Source organism: Capricornis sumatraensis, chromosome 14 (genome assembly GCF_032405125.1).
Source record: "Capricornis sumatraensis isolate serow.1 chromosome 14, serow.2, whole genome shotgun sequence".
NCBI lineage: Eukaryota > Metazoa > Chordata > Mammalia > Artiodactyla > Bovidae > Capricornis > Capricornis sumatraensis.
The window spans coordinates 37,328,786-37,336,329 of NC_091082.1; positions in this window are offsets into that span (position 1 = coordinate 37,328,786).

Below are 7,544 nucleotides of genomic sequence, written 5' to 3' on the forward strand. Positions count from 1 at the left end.
GTTTGAGGTCTCTTTCCTCTCTATTCAAAGACAGAAACACTACATTCCCCTCTGACTCTTTAGTGGTTGCATCTCCTTTCAACCATAGCCAGGAAAGGTTCCACACTTTTAAGGATTCACGTAACTAAATCCACCTGGACAATCTAGGAAGATTCCCCATCTCAGGGTCCTTAACCCCAATCACATTCACATATCCCTTTTGTCATTTAAGGTCACATATTCACAGGTCCTAGGGAATAGGGTTTAGACGTTTTTGAGGGACATTATTCTGCCTACCACAAATGTAAAACAGTGTCACTTTCCTCACTAATTCTTTTGGGTAAAATACAGTTATTTTCATTAAAACGTTAACATATCACTGGTTGTTATTACTTTAAAATGAAAACATTTTTTAACTTTCTCAGTTTTAATTTCTAATGTGATAAATATTGATAGATACAATTCACATAAACAAAAGCTTTTTTGGAATTCTCAGTTTTAAGAGCATAAATCAAACTTTTAGCAAATCAAAAAAAAAAACTTTTAGTAAAACTCAAAATGGATTAAAGACTTAAACATAAGACCTAAACCATAGGTTTTAGGAAATCATAAAACTCCTAGAAGAAAACATTGGCAGTATGCTTTTCGACATTGGTCTTAACAATAATTTTTTGGATCAATTTAAGCAAGGGAAACAAAAGCAAAAATAACCAAATAGGACTACATCAAACTAAAAAGCTTTTGCACAGCAAAGGAAATGATCAATAAAATGAAAAGGACACCTACTGAATGGGGGAAGGTATTTGCAAAAAATACATCTGATAAGGAGTTAATATACAAAATATTTGAATATATCCAAAATGAACAATTCAACATTAAAAAGAAACCTAATTAGAAAACAAGCAGAGGAATTAAACAGACATTTTCCCAAAGAAGATATACAGATGACCAACACACATGAAAAGATGCTCAACATCATTAATCATTAGGAAAATGCAAAGCAAAACCACAATGAGATATCACCGCACACCTGTCAGAATGGCTGTTATCAAAAAGATAAGAGATAACAAGTGTTGGCAAGGATGTGGAGAAAGGGGAACCCTTGTGCATTAGTGGTAGCAATGCAAATTAGTGCAGCCACTATGGAAAACAGTATGCAGGTTCCTCAAAAAATTAAAAATCATTTACACTTGGGCTGCTTCCCTATCTCGGCTATTGTAAATACTAGTACAGTGACCACGGGCGTGTGTATCTGGAGTGTGTATACCTCTTTGAAGTTGTGCCGTCACTTTCTTTGGATAAATATCAGGACTGGATTTGCTGGATCACATGGTAGTTCTATTTTTAATTTTTTGAGGAAGCTTCAAGTCCCCTGAACAACAAAACCTGAAGCAGAAGCCACCTCTTACTGAACTGAGGTCAGGCTCAGAAAGGCGCTTACTCATCCTTCACAAACCAGCATGCGAAAAGCAGCTGAGAATGAGTCTCAAAGGAGAAGCATGAAGGGAATTAATTCATCAAAGATCATGCAGCCACAGCCCAGCCAATGCTCTGATGTGGAACCTTCTAGGTGGGCTAGAGTGGGCTTACGCATCAGGCCAGACACACTTGAGGTTCTCACTTAATTCTGCCCCTCGTTATCCATGTACATTTGGGAAACCAGTTTTTTCTCTGTCAACTTCCATTTCTCCACGTAAAAGAGCAATAATGTTCCCCCTCTCACAGGGCTGCTCTAACAGTTAAAATAAGATAGATAAAATGTAAAGCACATAAAAATGGGATCCAAGAACATCCACTCCCTATCCCTCTTTTTCTTGCCTTAAGGAAGTTGACCACATGGCAGGAATCTAAGAAATGTACAGGCCCTGCTCTAGAGATGGTCACAGGGAGTGAGGAAGAGAAGCCACTAGACCTCTATAATCCCTTGCAGTAGGTGCTGTGCAGAGGGATGCTAGCAGTGAGAGCTGCGTGTGCTTTAGCGCAGCCAGTGGGGCAATGGTGTAAGAGGAATAGGGCTGGAAGCATCTTGTGTATTAAGCGAACTTTGGTTTAGTTCCATGTGAGGGACTCACAAATAACAAGATAAAATTGCTTTTCCTCCCTAAGACAGAGTGTTAGTTGTCCAGTCATGTCTGAATCTTTGTGACCCTATGGACTGTAGCCTGCCAGGCTCCTCTGTCCACGGAATTCTCCAGGCAAGAATACTGGAGTGGGTTGCCATTCCCTTCTCCAGGGATCTTCCAGACCCATGGATGGATACCCAGTCTTCCATATTGCAGGCAGTCTCTTCACTGTCTGAGCCACCAGAGCAGCTTGAGACAGAGTAAGGAGGTAAGCAATTTTAAGCTAGTGGCTAGACAATTATCAAAGACACAGCTCCTTCCATTTTACTGATTCTCTATCCCCATGGTTGACATGGTCCAAGGTGGCTGCTTGAGCTCCAGCTATCACTACCATGTTCCAGATAGCAAGAAGAATGAGAATAAGGATGAACCCCTTCTCCTTCCAACCTATTTGCCAGAACTTTCTCACACAGCTTCACCTAGAGTGATCTGTGAGATTTCTGAGTGGAGTGGTTCATGGACGGTGGTCCCCATGTCTGGGGCTCTGAGGAGAGGACTAAGTTGGAGATTCATCAACACAGAGGTGACAGCGTGGGTCATGGCTGGATTCCCCAAGAAGAGTGTGCACGGTGAGAACAGAACCCCACTGACACCTGGAAGCAAAAAAAGGGCAGAGGAGGTGAAGTTCACCATGAAGGAGGGAAACAGGAGAGCATGGCTTCAAGGAGAAAACTGTTCAATCAATAGCGTCCACTGGTAAAACTGAGGCTATTTAGGAGTGATGTTATGGCAGATGACAGACAAGGAGCTTCAAGAATCAGTCCCTCCACTTAAGCAACCATTAGGCTTATACAAACTGGCAGAACCAGCTTTTTTGGACTCTGGAATCTAAAAAAAAGAAAAAAAAATTAGAACAACCAGAAGAGTGACTCACGAAGAAAGAGGCTGCTAAATTTCAGTAAGAAATTGTTGCAGCATTTTTGCTTACCTACCTACCATCTCCCATTCTCCCAGCAGCAGCCAGGAGGACAAACAGCCTGAATCCTTGCTGTGGCTTGCTGGTGCCAGACTGGGCTACACAGACCTTGTTCTCAAAAATGTGGTTTTCCATTGTGGCCCAGCTGGCAGTCCCCTGAGGCTCTGGTACAGAGGCTGACCTTTGCTTCACTTCCGTCAGTCTAGAGTAGCTTCCCAAGGAGCATCTTTTGAAAGGACTTAAAAGACATACAGAAGCTTCCCTGGTGGCTCAGACAGTCAAGAATCCACCTTCAATGCAGGAACCCCAGGTTCGATCTCCCTGGCTCATGAAGATCTCCTTGAGAAGGGAACGGCAACCCACTCCAGTAATCTTGCCTGGAGAATTCCATGGACAGAGGAGCCTGGTGGGCTACAGTCCATGAGGCAGCAAAGAGTCAGATACGACTGAGCAGCTAACACATACAGGACCCATAGCTGTCTGCGGCAAGAGGCAGCAGATAGGTTAAGCAGCAGATCAACCAAAAAGTCTGGAATGGGGAGGCTAAGGAGGAAGATACTGGAAGCAAAAAGGCTTTGAAGTGCCACCTCTTTTACCAGGGAGTCCAGACTGTAACACACAAGTCCAGGGCTAGACACAGGCTCAGAAAAGATCCAAGAGGACCCTAGGCTTGCACTTTTGGCTGACCTTCCACGCAAGCAGAAAGTAAAGAGTAAGGTAGAGTTCAGGTGGCCTGGTTAAGTGCAGCAAGAGTACCCAGTTCAGGACCAATCTATAAAGACCAGGAGAGGTTTCTTCTCACTTTGGGAGTGGGAGGAGTTGGCTCCAGGTGTTTAAGGAGATCTATGTCAAGTCAGTGGCTGACCAATGAGATAGTGGAATGGTAGCCTCAGTGATTACATGTGACAGGAATACAGTCTGCACATGGACTCTACTGAAATGTCCATCAATGGAGAAATGAATAAAGAAGACGTGGTACATATACATACAATGAAACATTACTTAGCCATAAAAAAGAATGAACTAATGCCATTTGCAACAACGTGGATGGACCTAGAGATTATCATACTAAATGAAGTAAATCAGACAGAGAAAAACAAATATCATATGATATCACTTACATGTGGAATCTAAAAAAATGATACAAATGAACTTATTTACAAAACAGAAACAGACTTACAGACTTTGAAAACAAATTTATGGTTATCATAAATGACCAACCTAGACAGCATATTGAAAAGCAGAGACATTACTTTGCCAACAAAGGTCCGTCTAGTCAAGGCTATGGTTTTTCCTGTGGTCATGTATGGATGTGAGAGTTGGACTGTGAAGAAAGCTGAGCATCAAAAATTGATGCTTTTGAACTGTGGTGTTGGAGAAGATTCTTGAGAGTCCCTTGGACTGCAAGGAGATCCAACCAGTCCATTCTGAAGGAGATCAACCCTGGAATTTCTTTGGAAGGAATGATGCTGAAGCTGAAACTCCAGTACTTTGGCCACCTCATGAGAAGAGCTGACTCATTGGAAAAGACTTTGATGCTGGGAAGGATTGGGGGCAGGAGGAGAAGGGGACGACCGAGGATGAGATGGCTGGATGGCATCACCGACTCGATGGATGTGAGTTTGAGTGAACTCGGGGAGTTGGTGATGGACAGGGAGGCCTGGCGTGCTGCGATTCATGGGGTCGCAAAGAGTCAGACACGACTGAGCGACTGAACTGAACTGAAGTGAACTGAAAGGGGAAAGGTGGTGGCGGGAGGGATAAATTAGGAGCTTGGGATTAACATATGTACACTGCTTGTGTAGTTGGTAAATCGTGTCTGACTCTTTGTGACCCCATGGACTGTAGCCTGCCAGGCTCCTCTGTCCATGGAATTTTCCAGGCAAGAATACTGGAATATGTTGCCATTTGTTACTCCAGCTGGGGGGTGGGGGTGGGTACCACTGCGCCACCTGGGAAGCTCACATTACAATACTGAAAGTTCCCAAAATAAGAAATATGCCTGGGCAGTCCTTTCTTGGGGTTTCTGCAGAGACGGTTCATACATCAGTTAGAGTTGCAGTTTGTGTCCCTTGAGGATCCTTACACTTTTAAGAACCTATTACTTAATAATTCTTTCTGTTACTTGTAATTAATTTCTCTAATTCATCAATGGTTATTCCTTGGATCATTATTTTGTCCTTCAAAATGCTGATTTGCCCCATTTCCATCTTGGACTAATTTCCATTTAAATAGCTCTTTTTAAAATTTGGATTTTTTCCCATTTATCTATAGCCCATTGATTTCTGACAAGGAGGCCAAGACCATTCACCAGAGGAAAGAACAGTCTCTTCAACAAATGGTGTTAGGACAATTAACCATATGCCTAAGAATGAAGCTGGACCTAGACCTCATACCATATACAATAATTAACTCAAAATGTATCAATAATCTAAATGCAAGTTCTAAAACCATAACACTCTTGGAAGAAACACAGCGGTAAATTTTAATGACTCTGGATTTGGCAATAGATTCTTAAATATGACACCAAATGCATAAGTAATAAAAGAAAAAACTGATAAACCAGACTTCATCAAAATTAAAGGCTGATGTACATTAAAGGGCTCCCCATGTGGCACAGTGGTAGAGAATCCATATGTTAATGCAGGAGATGTGGGTTTGATCCTTGGGTCAGGAAGATCCTCTGGAGAAGGAAATGGCAACCCACTCCAGTATTTTTGCCTGGGAAATCCCATGTTCAGGCTCGGTGGTTGCACCGGGTGGTTGCAGTCCACAGGGTTGCAAGAGTTAGACATGACTGAGCAACTGAGCACGCAGATGCATGTGCATTAAAAGACATTATCAGAAAGTGAAAAGACAGCCTACAAAATGGGAGAAAATATTTGCAAATCATGTATCTGACAGGAGTCTGATATAGAGCAAATATATATAGAACACTTATAACTCAGCAACAAAAAGATAACCTGATTAAAAATGGGCAAAGGACTTGAATAGATATTCCTCCAAAGATATATAAACGGTCAGCAAGTGCAGGATGCTCAACATCACCAATTAACAGGGGGATGCAAAACAAAACCTTTATACCCCCTAGGAAGGCAACAACAACAATAGTAATAAATTTAATGGAAAATAACAAGTGACGAATGATGTAAAGAAACTGGAACCCTCTGTTCATTGCTGGTAGGAGTGTAAAATGGCTCAGCTTTATGGAGAGCAGTTTGATGGTTCCTCAAAAAGTTAAAAATAGAATTTCCATATGATCTAGCAATTCAGCTCCTAGAACTGAAATTCAACTAGGACAACAATTCAACTCCTAGTACCCCCAAAGAATTGAAAACAGGTACTCAGACAGATATATGTATATATGTACACATATGTTTGTAGCAGCACCACTGACAATTGCCAAAAGGTGGAAACAGCACAAAGGCCCATCAGTGGAAGATCAGATAAACTGTGATATACATGTAACTGAATATTATCCAGTCTTAAAAAAGGAATGAAGTGCTGATCCATGCCACAATGTGGATGAACCTTATGCTAAGTGCCAGAAGTCAGTTACAAAAGGTCACATACCCTATGATTTCATTTGTATGAAATATCCAAAATAGGTCAATAAGCTGCCAGGGACTGAGGAGAGAAGAGAATGTGAAGAAAACATTTCAGTGGGTGGGAGGTTTTATTTTGGATTGATGGAAATGTTTTGGAAATAGATCAAGGTGGCTGGGATTGAACCACCTACATATCAAGTGAAGTCACTCAGTCGTGTCCAACTCTTTGGGACCCCGTGGACTGTAGTCCACCAGGCTCCTCTGTCCATGGGATTCTCCAGGCAAGAATACTGGAGTGGGTTGCCATTTCCTTCTCCAGGAGATCTTCCCGACCCAGGGATCGAACCCAGGTCTCCTGCATTGCAGGCAGACGCTTTAACCCCTGAGCCACCAGGGACGCCCACCCTACATATCAGGAATGTATAAATGCCATTGAATCATACGCTTTACATGGTTAATTTTACGTTACATGGATTTCCCCTTAATTTTTTAAGTAGACCTACTCAGAAATATCAGATTACTGACCGACCATCTCAACTCACCCCATGGACCCCAAATCCTGGAAACAACTTAGGTCAATTCTCAGGGCATGGGTAGCAATTTCATCCATGCTTAATTTGATCTCGTGCTCCTGGTAGTTTGGAAGCTCTAGAAAATAGACCAGGAAAATTCTCAAGATGTTAGCTCACACCAGTCTCTAGCGCTCCCTTTTAAATCCTGGGGGTGGGAGGAGGTAGGGGGCTGCCGGAACCTAAAACTGCAAGACAGGAGCCTGTCCACGAAGCAAACGCACTACCGCCCCATGGTGCGCAAAGCCCTCTCACATTACAGGTGCGGCCTCCACTCCCTCTCAGGTCAGTGCCCAGTCCAACGTCAGGTTCATGCCCCAGTCCCTGCGGCTCACGGTGGGAAGCCCGGCCCCTCGCCTACGCGGTGCCCGGGCTCCAGTGCGGCCGGACGTGGACAGGGGAGCGTGGC